The sequence below is a fragment of the Acomys minous genome (genome assembly GCF_964271855.1).
Source record: "Acomys minous genome assembly, chromosome: 13".
Classification (NCBI taxonomy): domain Eukaryota; kingdom Metazoa; phylum Chordata; class Mammalia; order Rodentia; family Muridae; genus Acomys; species Acomys minous.
Genome location: NC_140495.1, coordinates 82375930 through 82396147, shown reverse-complemented (window position 1 = coordinate 82396147; position 20218 = coordinate 82375930). Strand labels below are relative to the sequence as shown.

Below are 20218 nucleotides of genomic sequence, written 5' to 3'. Positions count from 1 at the left end.
ATTGACTCTTTGGAGAATCACATTACTAGAGCAAATTGTATAACAGGAGTCTAAGTATTCAAAAATAAATCTATTTAAACTGCCTAATTGCATCAACTAGGTTTCTTTCAGATAACAAAAGATCAAAGTAACTTAAATGTCCAGCTATGCCCTCAAGCTAATCCTAGCTCTCCCTAGTGATTGCATAATTTATTTGTGGAGACTCCAGTTATGTCCTGTGGCTATGTCTGTAACCATGGATACAAAGGTGCAGCAGCCTGGACCAAAAGTGGAGCCAAGTCACAGTTTGGGAAGGAGTGATAATTGCTGACCTCCAGCTCTTTTTCTCTACTACTCCTTCAATGGAGGGTGCAACCACCACTGTCGAGAACCCACTGTCTACCTTGGGATCCATTTATATGATTGTGAAACAGCAGTGGCTCCCTGCTAGGGACATGGTTTCCCTCCAGAGACATTGAGCAACACGTAGAGCTATTCTGTCACAACTAGCATGGAGGCTGAGTGGTGGTACCTCAGCAATGAAGTAAGTAAAAACCAGGCACCTTTAAAGACCCTACAGTGCACGGACAGTCTCCCATCCCTCCAACGAGTAACTGTCCATCTTACATTGTCAGGAGGGACAGGTTAAAATCCTGTGTTTTATCATTGCAGAGCTATGTGCCCATGGTGAAAATCAAACTAAACAAACAAAACCAGTGCCTCTCTAGGTGGGCATCATGAGTAAATAAAAACCATCTGTTACAGTTTTCATCACACCTACAAGTTCTTCATGACTGACACTGCATTTGCAGAACACCCTTATGATGCAAACAACTGGTTAAGAATGAAAAATACATCATTTACTTGAAAGAAAATGTCAACTTGCTGATAAACGATTCCTTCTTTAGCCTGAGAAGTTAAGTCCCTTGGGCCAGTATGGATTCCTCCACCAATTAAGCACTCGTACTATTGGGTTTCATTTGTGGGTGTTGTTGCTAGTAGGTAGCGCAGTACCTTAAAAAATGATACAGCAGCCCAGTAAAGGCATAGCAGGGATCACTAAAATAGTAAAGATTGAGCCAAACAATGAATTTCAGAGATCCCACTCAGGATTTCTCTTCTTTCCAAGGACAGAACTAGAAAAGCAAAAATCTGTAGTTGCCAAGGCCGGGAAAGCCGGGTGGTCTCCATGCTGTCATCTACAAGCCTTTTCACCCTGCTCATCACAGAATGAGGTCGGCCCCAGTTAGGAGGTTCATATACTCCTGCGATCTGGTGGTCCTTGGACTCCCTCCCTCATTCCAACAACGAATCTGATTTGCTCATGGTATTTCAATATGGAGACCAGGAAGGCTGCCATCTGTCTAGCCAGCTTCTGAGGATATAGCATTGTGGCTTTGATTTTGGCACCAGTCATGTTTCTTTATTCATCTATTTATTAATAATGTCTTTTGACACTGCCTGGATGGTTTTTACCTTTTATCTACCTCTTTGCTTGCCTACTCTCTTGTAAAACATCCTAACCTTCTTCACAATTATTTCAACATTACATTTTCCTTTGGATTAGGCCCTGAAGCTCTTAAGATCAGAATGGACCTAAGGTTGGATGAACATGAAGGCCCACACTGACCCTTTCTCTTAACTTAATTCCAAAGCCACTTCCTTTGATAGGGGACTCCATAAGCTAACAGACCAATAGACATGATAACATGCAAGTGGGAACCCTCACAAGCATCTAAGGAATGCTGGGAGTGGAAGAAATAGTCTTCCCCAGGGATAAGCAGCCTAACTGGCTATCCAATTAGGTGATCATCCCTGAAAACAATCATACAAGGAACAGAAAACAATTCATCAGGTTGTATTTATATATTTATGCATGTGTGTCATGTGTACAGAGCATGTATATGCATATGTATATGACAATAACAATTAAGGAAAAAGAGCCTATGAATTTGAGAGGGACCAAGTTTGGGCACGTGAGGAAAATGTACATAAAAAATAAAAATAGCTGGAGGCCAAACTTTACCCAGCATCAGAATTGACCCCAGCATTTTCCTTTTCATCCATTAGCTATGACAGTGGAGAATAAGTGACTATATATTTCACTTCTTTCTTGTTCTTCTTCATTTCCTACGTAGGCAATGAGACAGCTCCTTGGGAGCCTGGTCTACCATTTTACAATCCCTCTGGGAAGGTCCACTCCAGTAACTGATCATGGAAACCTGCACTTCCAAACCACAAGGAACTGTGCAGCCATCTAGAAATCAAAGTTTCACAAACCAGAATGCTCGTGTTTCTTCTTCTCCTCACAGAACATGCTGCAACAACTTGGGTTTGGGCCCATTTTCCTCTGCCACCAGCTGTTGTCACTCAAAGCCATCTACAAAATTAAAAACAAACAACAACAACAACAACAAACAAGAAACTGCCTTAACTTCCAATATCTCCTATAAGGTCGGAGTCTTCCCCTAAACCATTCCCCAGCCTCATAATTTGCTATACTCAGATTCACTAAAATTATTGCATCATCAGGGTTCACTGTGGAGGCACATGAAGCTTTTGTTTTCTTCCTCCTGTAAGCGGACATGGACACCTCCCAACACTAATGCGTGACAATATGCACAGAGCATGGCCAGTCAGGAGAGCTCATCTATGCTTCAGTGTTTGTGTTTACACCCAGTTTTCCTTGCATACACGAGACTGACTAATTGGTCCTGTGATGGAACTTAGTTCCTAGCTTGATTGAACCATAGGACCCATAGTCCCCAGCCTGGTTCATATGGTTGGCTTTCTGCGATGGCTATAACCCACTCGGAATCACATGATTAGACTTTTTAGTGTGACCAGCTTCTAGCTGAAAGAAGACACATCTATCAAGACACGAGACTACCAAGCTGAGGGGGGAAATTAGCTGTCTCTTTGGACAAAGTCAAATTGTTCACTGTCTGGACTGGTACCTCACACACTGTATAGAAACAATGAACTTACAAAGAATAATTAAGTCAAAGTTTAAGAGCTAAAGTTACAAAACTCATAAATTAAAACCTAGGTGTGCATTTTCATGACATAGTATGTGGCAGTTCTTAGCTATGCCTCCAGAAGTGCAGTATCGAAAGTAAAATAGATAAGCAAGATTTGACTAGAATTCAGAATATCCATGTTTAAAATAAAGATTCATGTTCAGCCCAAAGGAAAATGGTGTTCCTGGGACATTGCTGGGACAATCATTAAAAAAAAAAGTATTTCTTTTTTTACATTGTCTGGCTTTGATATTACTCCTTCAGCCAAAAGCTCTGACAATCTTCCGCTGGCCCTTCCCTTAACCCTGGAATTAAGGGGCCCGCTCCCTTACATTCCAGATGCATTTGGTCATTCTAGACATGGAGGATGCTCAATGAGACAGGACATTGACCTCTGAACCCAGCCGTGGGTTCCAAACACTCAGTACCAAAAGACACTCCTTTGGCTGTTTGAGGTCTAACTTAACGGAGCTTAAATGAAGAGAACAGGAACTGGTAACTGCCCTTCACCTTTCAGTGCAAACCTGGCCTCAGCAGACACTGGACAAATGGCTACCGCTAGCCCAACTGTGGAACTCTCTATTCTACTACATAAACCCGTGACTCCGGAAGACAGGATGGCAGCACTTACTTAACTCTTTCCTTCTCACAGTTCTGGCTTACAAACCATGCCCAGAGTGGGAGGCCGCTGTTCCTGCTGGGCCCCCACAGCTATATCTTCACAGAACTCTTTTCCTTTGTTTTTGCCCTGATCGTGTTTCTGTTTCTGTTTCTCCACACCTGGGAAATCCGGCTCGTGTCTGTAGCTCTTGGACATGCCTGCTTTATTCCATCTTTGTTTAACGGGCCCCACTTATGCTAGGCAGAGCTGCCCTCCTTCCTCCTGCAGTGCCTAAGGGCTGCAAGTCAGAGTGTCCATTGCTCTGGCCATGGGGCTCAGCCCAGCAGGACACCTGGGATCCAAGTCTACCACTGGATTCTTCTCTGGACGCTTGCATGCAGAGTCAGGAAAAGGGGAACTCTCTCTTTGCTTGATGCTGGTTCATGGTGACATAATACCCTGCAGATCTGGAGCCAGGCTACCCCACTTCACTACCACCTTTGGGGGAGCCCAGATAGAGCCAGAATGTAAGTGAGAATGCAACCGCTGCAGAGAAAGGGGGACAGAAGGACCAGGAGGCCCAGAAGAATGTTGAAGCCTCAGGTCACATTCCTGCCTGAGGCTGACCTATTCCATCGGTCTTTTTGAACAGGGTTTTTCTCTCTGACAACAGAAATCCTTAACAGCACCCAGAATCACCTCACACCCAGCATCAGAGCCAGGTTTCCCTGCAGCCAGGCTGGGTGCATCTGCCTTTTGGTTCGTGTTGATGAGGAAAGGCCCCAGGTGGTCACACCTCCCCCCCCCCCCCCATGCTGACCACACAGCCCCAGAGAAGCACTCATGGCTAGTGAAGAAGACGGCTTCCCTGATCTCCCTGTAACCAAGCTCTCTCCCCCTTCCTCACACACTCACACCTTTTGTCACACCTCCTTTTCAAGGCTGGCCCTTAGTATGTGTGTTTGGGAAAAAAAAAGAAAGCAAAGAAAAACACACATAATTTACTCCAAGGCTTATGACCATTGGCTAGAGTTTGCCTACCTCACAGATTCAAACAATTTGCTGGCAGATAGTACCTGGCAGGGAATTCTGCTTCAGTGTTAAAATTCTTTCAAGCTTATGCCTAATTATTTTTATTTTTTAAAAATGGTAGTATCTGCATAGCCAGCTTGTTCATCATATAAAACATTATAAATTAAATGACTCAAACAACTGAAATGTATTTTCTTATAGTTATTTCTTAGAGGTCTTGGATAGAAATCCAGGGTTGAGCTGTGGCAGTGCAAGACAGTGCAGAAGTTCATCCATGTTGTATTCCTGCTGCGGCCATTTTAGGTTTAACTGGAATTTGATCTCCTCGATGGAAAATTATCAAACTCTACTTTGGACCCAAGATGAAAATGTCCCAGCTAACTAACTATCCGAGCTTCTCTTAAACTGCCTGTTTACATAAACCCTCCCACTGCAACTGTGGAGTGAGATACCAGGATGGGGTTGTGCCCCTTGCTCTGAATGCTCAGGGATACACTTGGGTCTCACATACCTAAGTGTAGTCCCAGCCAGCTGCAATACAGACTCTCAGCTGGCTATAGACTGTGTCTCAGTGGTCGTCTCTGGCAGGCTCCTGTGGTAGAGCTCCTAGCCCATGTAGTTTCTGGTAAGGTCGCTGTGTCTGGTCTACAGAGGGCCATGTTCTCCATGGGCCTGTCTAGTGTGGTGTGTATGTGTGTGTGTGTGTGTGTGTGTGTGTAATGTATATATGTAGAATATATAGAGTATATATGGTATATGTATATGTGTGTGTATAAATGTATAAAATGTATGTGGCGTGTGCAAATGTGTAGAGTGTGGTGTATATAAATGTGTGGAGTATATATGGTGTGTCTAAATATATAGTGTATGGTATTTAAATATGTAGAGTGCGGGGGTATATGTATAAATGTGCAGAGTATGTCTGTGTGGTATGGTTTCTGTGTGAGGTGTGTGCATATTCAATCTCTATTATATTTTATTTAATTTTTTCACACAATATACTTTGATCGTATTTCCCCTCTCCACGTCTTCCTACACCCTCCTCATCTCCCTACCACCCAGCTTCACGGTCTCTCTCTCTCTCTCTCTCTCTCTCTCTCTCTGTCTCTCTCTGTCTCTCTCTGTCTCTCTGTCTCTGTCTCTCTCTGTCTCTCTCTCTGTCTCTCTCTCTCTCTCTCTGTCTCTCTCTCTCTCTCTCACACACACACACAAACACACAAACCAAAAAGATTAAAATAAAAACAAACAAATACAAGGAAACAAAACAAAAAAGCCAAAATAAAGCAAAAAGCCCAGTAAGAACACTGAGTTTGTGTTGTCCAACTACACATGAACCTGCCTACAAGTGTGGCTGATACACCCAATTACACTCTATTGGAGAAAACTAATTTTTCCCCTTTGCTAGTGGGTATTGATTGCAAATAGCTTCTTGGTTAAGCATAGGGCTGGATAGATGGTTCATCTGTTAAAGGCTATTTTTTTTTTATCTCTTTTGTTGATCAGGCCATTAATCCCACCAGGAGATCTCATTTTCTTTTCAATTTACCTTCAGATAACATCACGCTGAGGTTACAGCCTTAACATGAGATTGCTGGAAAAGCCACAGGCACCTGAGTTATTTTAAATGAAAACTCCAAATTGTTCTATTTTACCAATAAAGACTCAGGAGCCAGATACTGAGGTGAAAACCTGCTAGCTCAGAGAGGTAGAGAAAGCCCCCAGCTGACCTTCCTACTCAACTCACACCCCAATGGAAAGGGCCGAAAAGGCTCACTAGCTCAGCTGACTGTCCAGGAGGAAAATGCCAAAAAACCCAAGGCCAAAGGTTTGCTAGCTCAAAGACCAAAATCTACAGGCCAAGATGCTGTAGAGCTCAAAAGCTAAGGAGCTAAGAAGCTCCGTCTACTTCTACACACTGTCTTAAATACCCTTCAACTCAAAGTTCCGCCTACTCTTTATTCCCTGTCAGCTGGTTTCTTGCTCTGCTTCTTGATGTAGGGTAAACTTTATTAAACCCTGTGTACAGAAAGCTCTTAGATTAAAGGTGTGTGTTAGGGCTAGCTGAATCATACCTCAATCGCCTGTTTACAATATACAGAAAGTTCTGGGATTAAAGGTGTATGTTAGGGTTCAACCACGCTATACAAAAGATAGGTTTTTACAGTTCACAATCTCAGGGACCACAATGGGATCAAATATCCTGCAACACACCCACCTGGTTTTTCCACCTTCCAGGAAGCTTCCTTCTGAGGTAGCCAAACCCACCTCAGAGGTGCATCCTGGGCTAGCTGTCCCAGCACAGTGTCTTGGGGCATCACCTCTAAGAGCAGCCCGGGAAGGACTTGGGGTGGGCCTCACATTGCTGCTGACCTCCGAGAGATGATGGGAAGGCTAGCGGGGAGTGGCAGAGCTGGACCACAAGCTCTACCTGTCTCATGGAAGACCAGAGATGGAGACGGGCACGGGGTGTGAGCCAGTGAATGACCAGCTAGAGAGGCAGGGACAGGGTGCAGCCTGCTCTGTGTCTTCTGGGCAGAGTGGGAAGGACACAACAACCTGTGTTCTTACAGAGTTGATCATGAGGAGAGGAAAGAGACACTGCAGCTCATGCATTACACACACACACACACAGAGATATACACACAGACACACAGACACACACACACAGAGACACAGACATACACACACACAGACATATACACACAGACACACACACATATACACATACACACACAGACATGCCCACACACAGACACATAAACACAGACATACACACACACACATACACACACAGACATACACACACACAGACACATACACACACAGACATACACACACACAGACACATACACAGACATACACACAGACATACACACAGAGACACATACACATGGACACACACACCAGCCCACAACAATCCCTGAATATTTCTAAGAGATTTTTCATACTCATAATTCACAGAAAGTTTGCACCAACCATTTGATATGACAGATTATATTCATTACACCATTTAATCAAAAAGTTAAGGGACTTGTTCAGGGTCACGTAATCAGACCTGTGCCCCTCCCACCTCTGGACTAACTGGCAGGGTCTGCTGATCTCAAGTCTTTTCATAATTCAGTCACCTGCTACGCCACAGGAGACCCCGGAACACTGGGACTGTGAGCCACGAAGTGTGGCTGCTGTTGTTTGGCAGCACACAGTGCCCCCTGGCTCCATTTCAACAGCAGACTATATTAAAGCCAGTTGATGAGCAGGTAGCTGTTGCAGCTAACATGACATCATCCCAGGACAGCACAGAATGCAATGTCAAGGCTGATTTCATTCTTCTGCACTGGCATTGTGGCACTGGCACCTCTGTCCACCCAGTGACTCACTCAGGGCCAGCTGCCTTTGACGCTGGTCACTCCATGGCCCACCCCACATCACTGACTCTAAAAGACTATGCCTCCAAAGCAGGACCGGAGTCTGTGTCATTTCTCCATCTTCAGGGCACCAGTTCCTGTGACAGCCTTCTACTTGATCAGGCTGGCCCCACACTCAGAGATCCGCCTGCCTCAACGTCTCCCCTCCCCCACAAGTGCTGGGGTTAAAGGCATGAACCACCATGCCCGGCTCCCCATCTATGGTTTTCAATAAAATATGGACATGCAGTTAAATGTGGATTTGCAAGCTTGACTGGACACTCTGTGTATGTGCCGGTTGGGTTTTGTAATTCCTGCGACTAGTCTGCCTCTAGTCTCCACAGTTGGCACGGTAAGCATCAACACCGTGTCCTTTGCTCTGAGGGGGAAAAACTGTGTCTTCCCCCGCCCCTACCAAAACATGCAAGGAGCAGAGCTGCTTGGGGATCAAGTGTCTCATGTATCCAAAGTCTAAGCCAGTCATCTCTTGCAATCTCTCTGTGTCCATGCTTGCCTGGACAGCAAAGGCGGGTGGGCAGCCTTCATCCCAGGTTCTAAGCTGAACTCTTGCTTCAGGCTCAGCGGAGGGAGCCATGCCCCCGTCTCCCCTGTGTCTGGAAGAGAGCCCCTCTTAAAGAAGTTGCTGGTCTACAATTGTCAACCAGACCCCGTGGCCTGAGCGTTGCTGCTCAGGGGACCATCTCTATGGTCCATTCTCCTCCCCTCCCAATCCCCCCCCCACCATGGTCCATGGTCCATTCTTGTCAGCCGTGAAAGTGATATGTTTGTTCCCACCGTCTTGACCCCTGTGCCAGTCTCTTGGCTATTTTTAAACCAAGGCAGCTGCTGGGGTGCAAGACGGGGATAATGTTAATTATTAATCTCCTAAACCCCAGTAGCATTCACTACAGCTGACATTTGTGTGCTTTATTTGTGCTTGCTTAGCTGTCCGATTAGTGTGTAGGGAGAGGTCATGGCCAGTCTACTCACTGTTCCATTCCCTGTGTTCACTACAGAGCTGGGCATAGATTTCAATGTCAGAATGATTGAATGAATGAGAGAAAGAATAAGTGAACAGATAAATAAGTAATATATTTTCATACCGATGCCTCTCATATTCTCAATATGTATTTCCATATATATATAGGAATTGTCTACTGAAACAGTATAAGACCTGGAGGTAAATAAAAAGTACCTGTTGCCTGCCACAGCGTCACTAGCACATGAGTCTGAGCTCTCTGGGCTGGTGACTGCATTGTAATGCTGTTTGCAGCTCTGTCCTGGGAAGCATGCTGAGGCTGGGCCCACCCTCATGTAAACACGGCCCAGTGATCGGTGATCAACAAGTAATGCCTGCCACTCATGCAGTGAGCACCTTAGGACCACTCTTTGGCTTAGAGACATCTGGAGCTCACTTGGGGCCACACTGTCTAGATGGGGAGAGAGCTGCCCTCCTGGATGTCCGGGAACCTGAGACACTCTTGCTGCAGGAAAGCCAGCCCCCCCCCCCAAGTCAAGTACAGGGGATCCTGGCTTCCTTCCTTTCCCACTGGGCCCAGTAGTCACAGGATTTATGAGAGATGATGTCACAGCCCATAAAGTTTGCTACAGTGGAAGGAAACAGGGCACACAATGGCACCGGCCGAGGCAAATTGAGACTAAGATCCTTCAGGAGACAGTCAGTTTAGCTGTCACTGACAGACTCCTGGAGCTGAGCTTCCGGCAGTCTATTTGAGAAGACCCTACCCAGTGGCTCGCCCGCTTCCTAGGTTCTGCTTTCACCAACTCAGAGCAAGAATCTTGCTTTGTTTTTGAGCTTCCTATTTTGTTCTGTACTTGGCTTGGTGTTGGAGGGGTGGGGGGGCGGGGAGGCTACAGTGTGTGTAGCTCCAGTCTCCACGGTCACCTTGTCCCTAGTTCCCTTTCAGCGACTTCTCAGTCTCACAAAGCTTCCGTTGCCTTGACTCTCCACAACCTGAACTGCGTTGGCGTCTCCTCCTGCTTTTACTCCCTGCACACACACTCCACAACCCACTCAACAAACCCTGGTTGGTCCTCCCAACCCAGGTGGTCGTGGGTCCCAGACAACGGTCCTCCCTGCCCACTGTTTAGTGCTTCTCCACAGTGGGGAATGCTACAAACTCTAGTGTCAGGGCACCATGCAGAGGGGTCACATGAGGACACAGGAAATCTCCCCAGCTGGTTCCAGATAGGCGAAGAGAACAGTCCCAGCTGCAGCCCCAGTGTGACCACTCTGTCCGCAGCAGAACCCGCTGCCGACCTCCAGGATACCTTGAAGGAATCGCGAGTGGGCTGAGTTGAGGATCTGAAAAGCATCCAGCTAGAAAGAAGACAGACCTGTGATTCTGCTCTACTGCAAGGCCCCTAGGCAGCAAGCACTCCACAGAAAGGAGTTTTATAGTGTAAATTAACAGGAAGCTCTGAGGACAGCAGGGAAGTGTGAGGCAAACAGCAGTAACCCACTTAGCTTGACCCCAGGTTCCCCAAATTTACTTAAGGACACCTCTTAACCCCTCAGGGAACCTTCTTGTAAAACTTAGTCCAATCTTCCTGTTTGACCAAGAGCTGGAGGTTAATAGGCTTAAATCCCTAATATTTATACATGCTCCCCCATGTGAGTATGTGCATTACTGGGGCCTGGATTCTGGAGCTTCTTTGTCAAGTACCTTTTTACACCTCTAATGCCTTTCTTCCCATAAGACATAATAATTAAGGCTCAAACTTCCTAAAGTGACAATGCTAGGCACCACTGTGGGTTGACTCCTAACCAGACATTTAAATAAAGTACTTTAAATGTTTAAAATAATAATAATAACTTCAACAAGCGATGATTGCCTGCCCCCTGGAGTCATATCCCCTGAACATTTCTCAGGAGTTAGTGGGACACAGGAGTAACATAGGCAAGCTGGAGCCTGGGAGCGCCTGGCAGGGCCCAGCACTTGGCCTTTACCATTATCAGTCCCTTTTGACCCGGAAGCTGTACTACAGTGAGGTAATATCGCCCAAGGTCACACCCTTACCTAGCCAGAGAAGGGGGAAGGCTCTCAGACTCAGGGAACTAAGTTCTCAGTGCCTCTGCACTGTGTGCTACACTGCATGTGGGTCTGTGTGAGTAGTGAGGGCTCCCCCCTGGGCGTTTCATGAGCTGGGGTGGGAGCGGGGTTCCTTGGGCCTCTTGCTTTGTTGAGTGTGCTCACTGCCATTGGTTGTCACCTTGACTACATCTGGAGTGAACTACAATCCAGAACTGGAAGGCACGCCTATGAGAGATGTTTTGCTTGGGTGTGAAGTGAGTGGATCCACTTCTGGTCTGGACTTTGAGGTAGGAAGACAAACAACTTTAATTTAGGATCTTGAGGTGGGAAGACATACTTTACTTATGGGGCACACCTTTTGCTAGAAGCCCATATAAGGACATAGAGGAAGGAGGCTATCTATCATATATGCATATTAGATAGATAGATAGATAGATAGATAGATAGATACTCATTCTATAAGATCTGTTACTTGAGAGAACCCTGACTAACACTGAGCCTTCTGTTTATTGACCCTACTGCTTACACACTGTAGCCCCCAGCACCAGTCAGTTCACCTGCTGAGACAGGGATCTGCTGCCATGCAGTACCAAAATGACAGTGTGGGTTTCTAAAGAAGTGTCAGCCTCTAGCGTTGTGGCCCCAGCAGTCCCCAGGAAGCTTTAACCGTCTCCGATGTTTATCCCAACTGTCATTGAATTCCCATTTTAGGATGTCCATGGCAGGCTGGCAATGTGGCTCAGTTGAGAGTGCTAGCCTAAAACGTCCTGAGCCCCCAGGAACTTGAAATTCAGGTGTGCCTGAAATTCCATGGGAAGAGGCAGAAGGATCAGCTTGAGTTACATGAGCCCCAGTTTTGAAACAAAACAAATGCCTAAAAGTCGCACAGTTCTGAGTGCTGATTGTGTAAATCTAGCCACTACGCTTGCATTTCTTAGCATATAAGCAGTTCACAAGCCCGTCTCTAGGTTGTTTAGCAACCTGTGACATCATCACCTGCCTCTGCCAGGTGTGTGCCAGAGGCCCTTCAGTACTGCCACCTTGCCTGCCTCTTACCCCCCCCCCCTTTCCCCTCATGGTCCACTCAGGCCCATAACTCCTCTCCCCTTCCCTTCCCTCAAATAAATCTCTCTCAATATCAGATGTTGTATCTCACTCTATTCATTTTTAATGATAACAGCATCCACTCACACTGTTTAGTGAAACCCTCCTTCTTTGCTAACAAAGCTCCAGTTTGTTTGTTTGTTCAGGGTAGTGTTTCATTAGCTCCCACTGAGGGATCATCACTGCCCTGTAGCTGTGAGGCCTCTCTTCTCACACACAATGAAGTCATTGCTTCTCGGGGCTCTCACATACCACTCAGATCTTGCCCAAGGCCAAGCTCTGATGGGCTGTGAGAACCCAGCTTGAAAGTTCTATGCCTTTGAACCTCTGGGCCTTGGCTCAGTGGCTCTGTGGCTCTGTGGCTCAGTGGCTCTGTGGCTCAGTGGCTCAGTGGCCTAGTGTGGCTCAGGGTTCACCCTACCTTCTTACTCCTTAACCTGAGCAAACTCAGCAGGTGACTCTGTTCGTTACCTTTGTGTGCCCTCCAGCCTTGTCTTAGTCCTTCTAGGCAGGACTAAAGCCGGGGACCTCTGTCAGGGACAGTCTAATCTCTCCCTCTCCCTCCACGCTCTCCCCCTCCCTCTGTTCCTCACCCGACTCCCACTCTGGGTCAGAAAGACCATTAACAGCTGCAACTTTTCCTATCTCAAAAAATCACACAGAGAACACACAGAGCTCAAGGAGATCTGAGGCAGGGACGCAGTGGCCCTGACCCAGGCCAGAGAGGGCTCCTAGAAGCCCTGCGGCTGCCTTACTGACAAAGCAAACCCAGGATCCCCTCATTTCTCCATCACTACCATCCCTTACCCTTAAGCTGTGGGCTCCTGCGGCCTCCCAGAGTCCACTGTAGGCTGTTACCCGTACAACAGCCCGAATCCTTCTTCAGACACACACTTTGAATCCTGGCTCTCATCTACTCAGACCCACCTGTGACCACTCTTTCTACTTCACATAGCTCCTGACCCCCAAGATAGGTAGACCCCTTCCTCACTGCCTCTCAGGCCTCAGATCCCCACTGCGCTGCGCTGCTCACCCTGCTCTACAGCCCGCCTCTTGCTCTTCCAGGAACTATAAAGAACAGCCTGTGCCAGGACTCTGGGTGCGGCCATTTTCTCACACTGCCTGCTGGGCTTTGCCTCGTTACATCCTTGGCGTCTCTCTTCCTTCCAGCTGCGCTCAAACACCCTTTAGCTGAGCTCTTCCCTGCCCACCCGCCCCAAGTACCAATCCCACCCCTACCCCTCTGCCGTGACTCCTCTTCCTTACTCCCCGCCTTCATCTGCCTTTTTCTGTCAGCCTTACTGAAATCTTAGCGCCGTACATATGGAGGGACCTCTGAGCTGGGATCTAAGGGTTACCTCTTATTGTCAGGAGGTGGGATGGATGTAGCGGTCCTGTTCCTAGAAGAACACGCATGTGCAGAGGCCTTGCTGTCATGAATGAATTCCGTGCTTGTTTGGCGGGGCACAGAGTTGGGGGAGTATTGCGCAAGGAAGGGGTCATGGGACACAGCAAGTAGGTCTTCCAGGCTTTGTGGGCAGTGGTAGGGAGCACTGGACAATGACAGAGTGTATTAAGATGGGCAGGTGAGCCAATCAAAAGCACTTTTCGAGAGCTTGTTCGGTGCAGTGGCAAAGGAGGGAGGGGCACTAGAGAAACCAAGGAACAGTTTTGGAACAACCAAGGGAGACGAGGTGTAGCTGGGAACTTGGGGTTCCCACGGCTAACGGGTTGTTTGTGCTCCACGCTCCAGGAAGACCTGTGTCATAAGCATTCTTCATATAAAAAAAAAAAAAAGAGAGAGAGAGAGAAAACAAAAGCTTGCATAAGCATCAGATACTGTAGCTATTCTCACAGCATTACAGTGACATTTTATGAATAATGGGATATCTAAGAGATTCAGATAACTAAGTACAGTATGAGTCGTATGAATATATAAATATTCATAAAAATGGCTGCACCCTGGGCAACCTCTATCTGGGAATGAATCTCTTGATTTGCATCTTTGATCTTTCAGTTCAAAATTCTATTCATTATGCCTTCTAAAAACGACTTGAAGATAACACATTCCTCATTCACAGCACAGACCTGGAATTTCTATGTACCTGAGATCCCCTAGACCAGAGTGTAGCCTGCTTACAGCTGTGAATTTGCTGACAGTTAAGCCATCTCCTGTGATTTTTCAGAAAAACAAAACAAAAACAAAGACAAAAACCATTAACTTAAAAAGGATATTCATTTTTAAAGGCAAATATTCTACCATTTTTGGTTATGAGGAGATTCTAAAACTTTTTTTCAAAATTAGTTTTCCAATTGTATGCATATTAAGACTAGCTTATGTATACCGCTTGCTTATTTAAATAGAAAGAGCTACAATTATAGTGGGTAGAGTGTAGCTCAGGGCTAGAATGCTTGCCTGACTGACGTGTTCAGGGCACTGAGGTTTCCTCCCTGGATCTGCGGTTCCCCGCCTCAGCTTTAGGCACATCCTTACTAACCTAAGTCCATCATAGCACCCCCAGACTCAGCCAATGCCTCACCCAGCAGGACGCAAATGCATATGTATGCCCTACTCAACCAGCCAACCCCATGGGTCCCACCTCATGGACCGACTCCTGTCCTCTTTCCCTGACAGAAAGCTAGTCGTTTCTCTGCCCAGCAACACAGACATTTCTATGTTTCCTCCTCAAGGATTGCTGGTCTCCAACACGCTGCTGCAGCCACATGCTAACCCTCTTACCCTTACCTTGGAATGCTGCCCTGAGCTCTTCAGTGGCCCTACTGCTCACTGAAAGATGGCCGGCGAACTAGTGGAAGAAGGGATTCTGGAATCAGACTTTCTGGGCCGAACCTCCACTTCTACCTGGGTAATATAGCCACGTGACACCCGGTAAGTTGCCCGGCCTCCCTAATTTTATTTCTTTCACTGGTAGAACCAGGGTAACAATGAAACCTATGATACCAGCTTCCTGTGAGATGTGAATAGAAAAGGACATGCAAAGCAGCCAGGAAAGGGGTGTGTGTGTGTGTGTGTGTGTGTGTGTGTGTGTAAAAGAACATCAGAATCGCTAACAATATTGATGGTGGAGCTGAGTTTTAACTCTGTAAGTTGTCCAAGGCGCTCTGCCCTCTGTGCATAGTATTTGGAGGTTTTTGTTCATTTTTTTTCCCCTAACTTACCTCCTCCTACTGCTTCCCTCTCTTTTGGGGGATGGTGAGTTCTTCGCATCCTTCAGAGGTCATGCTACTTTGATGAGCCCAATCCTTGACTCTCTCACCTGCACCCCCTCCCCCAGGAATCTGGTCCTACAGTCTCCAGTTAAGTAAAAAACACCTCATTTTCCTTATAGTTTTTGTTTTATCTATTAAAATTTGAGCACACAAGCCTGGTACAATGGCACACGCCTGTAATCCCAGCACTCTAGGAGGCAGAGGCAGGCAGATCTCTGTGAGTTTGAGACCAGGCTGATCTACAAATTGAGTCTAGGACAGGCAGGGCTATACAGAGAAACCCTGTCTCAAAAAAAATTGAGCATACAATTGAACTCAGTTGATAGTGCCTCATTATGGATGGTCCATGGAGAAGCTCTAATGTGGTCCTACTGTATCTTATTATTTATCTATTTCACTTGGACATTCTTCCCTTTATCCCTTAATCCCAACCTCTTGTTACTTTCCCCCTGAACTTGTATTCGTAAGCTCTACCCATGTTGAAAGCTGGACACATGGACTTAGTTTGTTTCTTATAGGAACTGAAAGAAGCATTTTATTTCTCCAGTACCTCATGGAAGGGCATTAATATTGCTGCAAGTGCTTTGTTGTGATGAAAATTTCTGGGGTGAAGCTTAGTTTGCTTTGTTCCCACCCTGTTCTTCCCTTTATTTGGCATAGATTTGCCAGGCACCTATCTATAAATATGATGAGGATTGGAATACGGTGTAATCAAAAATAGACACAGCCCCCCATTGTTTTAGTAAGGGAAGAAAGTAGACTATAAATATATAATGCTCTATATAAAGCAAAGAAGGAAATAAATCAAGAAGGCAGAGAGGAGAGGGGGTGCTGTTTAGATGGAAGGCTCAGCAAATGCCTCCCCGAGTATGGAATGACATTCGAACGGAGATGCAATTGAAGGAGGAGTAGCCACATGGGTACCTAGAGAAGGAGCATTCGAGGTATAAATATGTGGAGCCCTGAGATGGGAAGCACAAGGCAGTCCCAGAAATAGCAGCGAAGAAATGAGAATAGGATGAGAGGAGGAAGGAGGAAATAGGATCCCAGAAAGTAGCTGGAGCCAACTGGGCAGGATTTCCCCCTTCCATGTAAAAACTTTCGGGTTCTATTTTGAGTGGGAAGGATCTCGAACAAAAGAACAAAAATCTGACTGGCAAACCAACACGAAGCATCTGGAAAGGTTGCATAAGTAGCAGAAGGAAGAGTGGGAGTCTTGTGGGAAGACTCAAGCAAGACACAGAAGCTTTCCAAGGGCTTCAAGAAGTATGTCGTAAGTTATGTCAATCAATGCTGATGGGCCCAACACAAAGACAGAGAATACAAATAATTCATTGGAGGAATTTTGCTGTAAACAAGGCTATGGAAAGAGAACAAAAGGAGAGATTTGTCTTTCCTTTTTTCACTATTCCTCTTCTTTCTCTCCCCACCTCTCCTTTTCTATGAGGACTACAACACATGTTGATTTGAAGGATACAACAGGACAGGAGAGATGGACAATGCAAGGACCACCTAGAGCCATGGCCCTGGAAGAGGCCAGACAAGTGTGGAAGCTGTGCTGGGGTGTGGAGGACACAGGCACACACACTGAAGACTGCTTCACCGATGCGGGGAGCACGTGGAACTATTTTGTTAGCTTCTACACTCTCAGTTCAGTAAGAGAGGTTGTCAACTTCACGTGAGGCACGAAAAGAAAGAATTAGAGGAGAAAACTACGAAGAGTCAGCAGCAGAGTGAAGAGATGGACAAGTGTGGTAAATCACCCAAGGCTCTGAAGAGCAGCCTGATGGGCCATCATGGGATGGGTGTTGAGAGTGAAGGAGAAGGCTGAGGCCAGAGTCTGTGCTCAGATGTCAAGGCATTGTGCTCTGTGACATGGTCTCCAGACCACAGCACCAATTTCTCGCAGTGCCTTAGAGTCCCACAGTGCTAGTCTAAAGGTCCTGCTCAGTTGGTGCAGTGCTTGGCTGGTACACGAGAAGCCGTGGGTTCCATCCTTAGCACCACATGAGCCTGGGATTGTGGCATATGCCTCTGAATTAGTCATAGCTCCCCCAAGGGACAGCGCTTGCTCTCGGCAGGGACAGCGCTGATTCGGTTTATTAGAGTGGCTTACAGTCTGTAGTTCAGGGGGTCCAACAATGGTGTCTCACAATGGAAAGGCTGAGAATTTGGTAGTTGTTCAGTCCAGGAGACTGGACGCTTCAGGACTCCCAGTCTACTGTTGGAGGCCCAGGTTTTTGGGTTTTAGGTGATCCTAGCTGGAGTCAAGTCTATAATCAAGATTAGCCGGCATGGCCTTAACCCAGCACTCAGGAAGTACAAGCAGGTGGAACGCAAGTTTGAGGTCAGAGCAAGTCTAGGGCCAACCTGAGCTACACGAGACCTTATCTCAAGACAGAATTACCTTTATACGGGTTTTTTGTTTGTTTGTTTGTTTTTGCCAGAAATAGTGCTTCCCTCTGTAGTTTTAATCTATCTGAGCGCTGAAGTTGATCCTTCCTTCCTAGGCTGGTTGGTCTTTCCTATTTCCCCATCTGTGAAATGTGTACTTATACTCTGTCCTAACTTGGGTTCCCTAAAAGTGAGTTCTCAGATACAGACTTGGCTATAGGTCATTGATTCTGAAGCACAAGCAAGGGAGGAGCGAGGACAAGAAAAAGGGAGCAGCAGGACATGGTGACACACACCTTTAATCCCAGCATTCGGGAGGCAGAGGCAGGTGGATCACTGTGAGTTCGAGGCCAGCCTGGTCTACAAAGTGAGTCCAGGACAGCCAAGGCTACACAGAGAAACCCTGCCTTGAAAAAACAAAAAAACAAAAAACAAAAACAAAAACAAAACAAAAGAAAGGAGCAAAATGCTAAAAAGGAGGTGGGGCTTTTCATACAGCCAGCTCTTCTCGTTTGCATGCCACATAAATAGAGCCTGCCTATTTCTCCCAAGTGTCTGTCAAGGACCCTAACCTTACGCTCGCAGGAAAACGGCAAAGCCTCCCCGCTCTCCTGCCCCGCCCCGCCCCGCCCCCACCCTAGCCCACCTCGCCCCGCCCCCACCCTGCCAGTTGTAGATCATTGTATTAATTACCATACACTGTAAAATAGAAGCTTCTCTGATGAAGACTGAGAGATGCAAGGTCTGTGGGTAGAATGATAAGTTGTTAGGGCTCAGTTTAATTCTATGTTCGTTTAGAAGAATCATAGTAATTGGTTCTTGTCCGGAAACCCCGCTGCTAAGGTTGCAGTCCGCCATTATTGGAAATCCCTGAGCTCCGTGCAAAGTAGGTGACTCCCTTTGTCAACCAGGATTCCTCTTCTCTGCCTGGGGATTATCTCAGACCTCCACATCCCTTACCTGAAAAATGCCATGTAGACTTTAGGGAAATTACAGGTCCAACTTCCTTTACGCCGATAGAACCTGTTCAACAAGCACCAGGGGTTCCTGCAGTACTCTTCCAAGTTACTGCGGCATCTCAGTATCTTAGCCCTTCAGCCAACGGCATTTGCCTACCCTGGGTAGCCCTACCCCCTACCTCAAAGTTCTATCTAACCCTCGTTGACCCCGAGTAATATTGATCTGCCTCCCGGAAACTGGTCCGGGGAGGTTATTTCCGTTCGTGCTATAATGGGCCACCGAACAGTTTGCTGGTTCTGTTCCCTTGTTCCTGAGCACTGATGGCCAATGACCCCAGGAACAAGGGAGAGCCATGGGTTCTCCCCTATGGCCTATGATCTGTATAGTTCAACACTGGCGCTAAGGATGAGGTTTTATCTTGTGAAGAAGGTCTGAAATCCAATCAGAGAAATGGTTTGTTAGTATTAAGCCAGTGGGCCCACTTGGCTGGGAAAGTCATTATTGTAGCTGGCAAGGTCCACAGGCAAGGCTTGCGATGACTTTTCTCCTCTAGCCATATGCATAAAAGCCTCAAGCACTTTGAAAGCTAGTCAGTAAGGATGGAGCTTCCAGGTCAGCACCAACTTAAAATTTCCGCGTTTTGTGGCTCAGATGCATGATGTCTTCAGCAAGAAGGTCTTACATCAAGTTCTGGAGGGGAGCCAATAGCATCAGCAGCAGTCTGTACCCTGAGTCTGGTGGATGAGAAAGTAGGGAATACACTTGAGCTCAATGATGCGGGAAAGGACTTTCTTAATAGGACCCTGAAAGCACGGGCATTAAACCAACAGGTGACAAACAGGACCTCACAAAACTAAAATGTTTATGTACAACAAAAGACATCATTATTTGAGTAAAAAAAAAAAAGTTTTCGGAATGGAAAAAAAATCTTTAACAGCTATACATTGGACAGAAAGCTAGCATCTAGAATATATAAAGAAATAAAAATTAACAACAAATCGAACAAGCAAATTAAACCATGGGGCATGGAACTAAAAAGAATTCCCAAAAGACGAAACATAAATGGCCAAGAAACACTTTTTTAAAAAATGTTCAGTGCCCTTAGCTAGCAGGGAAATGCAAACTAAAATTTTCCTCTTCTTTTAAGATTTCCTTTTATCCCTGTCAGAATGGCTAAAATAAATAAATAAATAAGTAAATAAATAAATACTTAGTATTAATAACTGTTACACAGGCCACTCCAGCCTCTGCAGTTGGGCACAGTGGAAGCCGTGTTGATGTCTATGGCCCATGTCACTACAATGGGACACTGGATGTCTGTGGTCTGGGCTATTGCCTGAAGCTATGTTGATGTCTGTGGGCTGTGCTGCCACCAGTGGCCATGCTGATCTGTGTGGCCTGCACTGTCACCAGAGGCCAGGGTAATATCCTGCCCGT

At 46.4% G+C, this 20218-nt stretch overlaps 1 long non-coding RNA gene across 3 annotated transcripts; it reads right to left on the bottom strand.

The window, feature by feature from the left end:
• Positions 1-1840: 1840 nt before the first annotated feature.
• LOC311580820 lies at positions 1841-18937 on the bottom strand. Of its 3 annotated transcripts, none has more exons than XR_014773590.1 (4): positions 18782-18937; positions 14302-14368; positions 13555-13971; positions 1841-2359 (listed from the first exon to the last, which is right to left on the bottom strand). It is a non-coding gene; the product is annotated as an uncharacterized lncRNA (long non-coding RNA). The 3 variants fall into 3 exon arrangements; XR_014773591.1 differs by lacking the exon at positions 1841-2359 and adding an exon at positions 18515-18565 and having other exon boundaries at positions 13468-13971; XR_014773592.1 differs by lacking the exon at positions 1841-2359 and having other exon boundaries at positions 13468-13971.
• Between the last annotated feature and the right edge of the window lie 1281 nt (positions 18938-20218).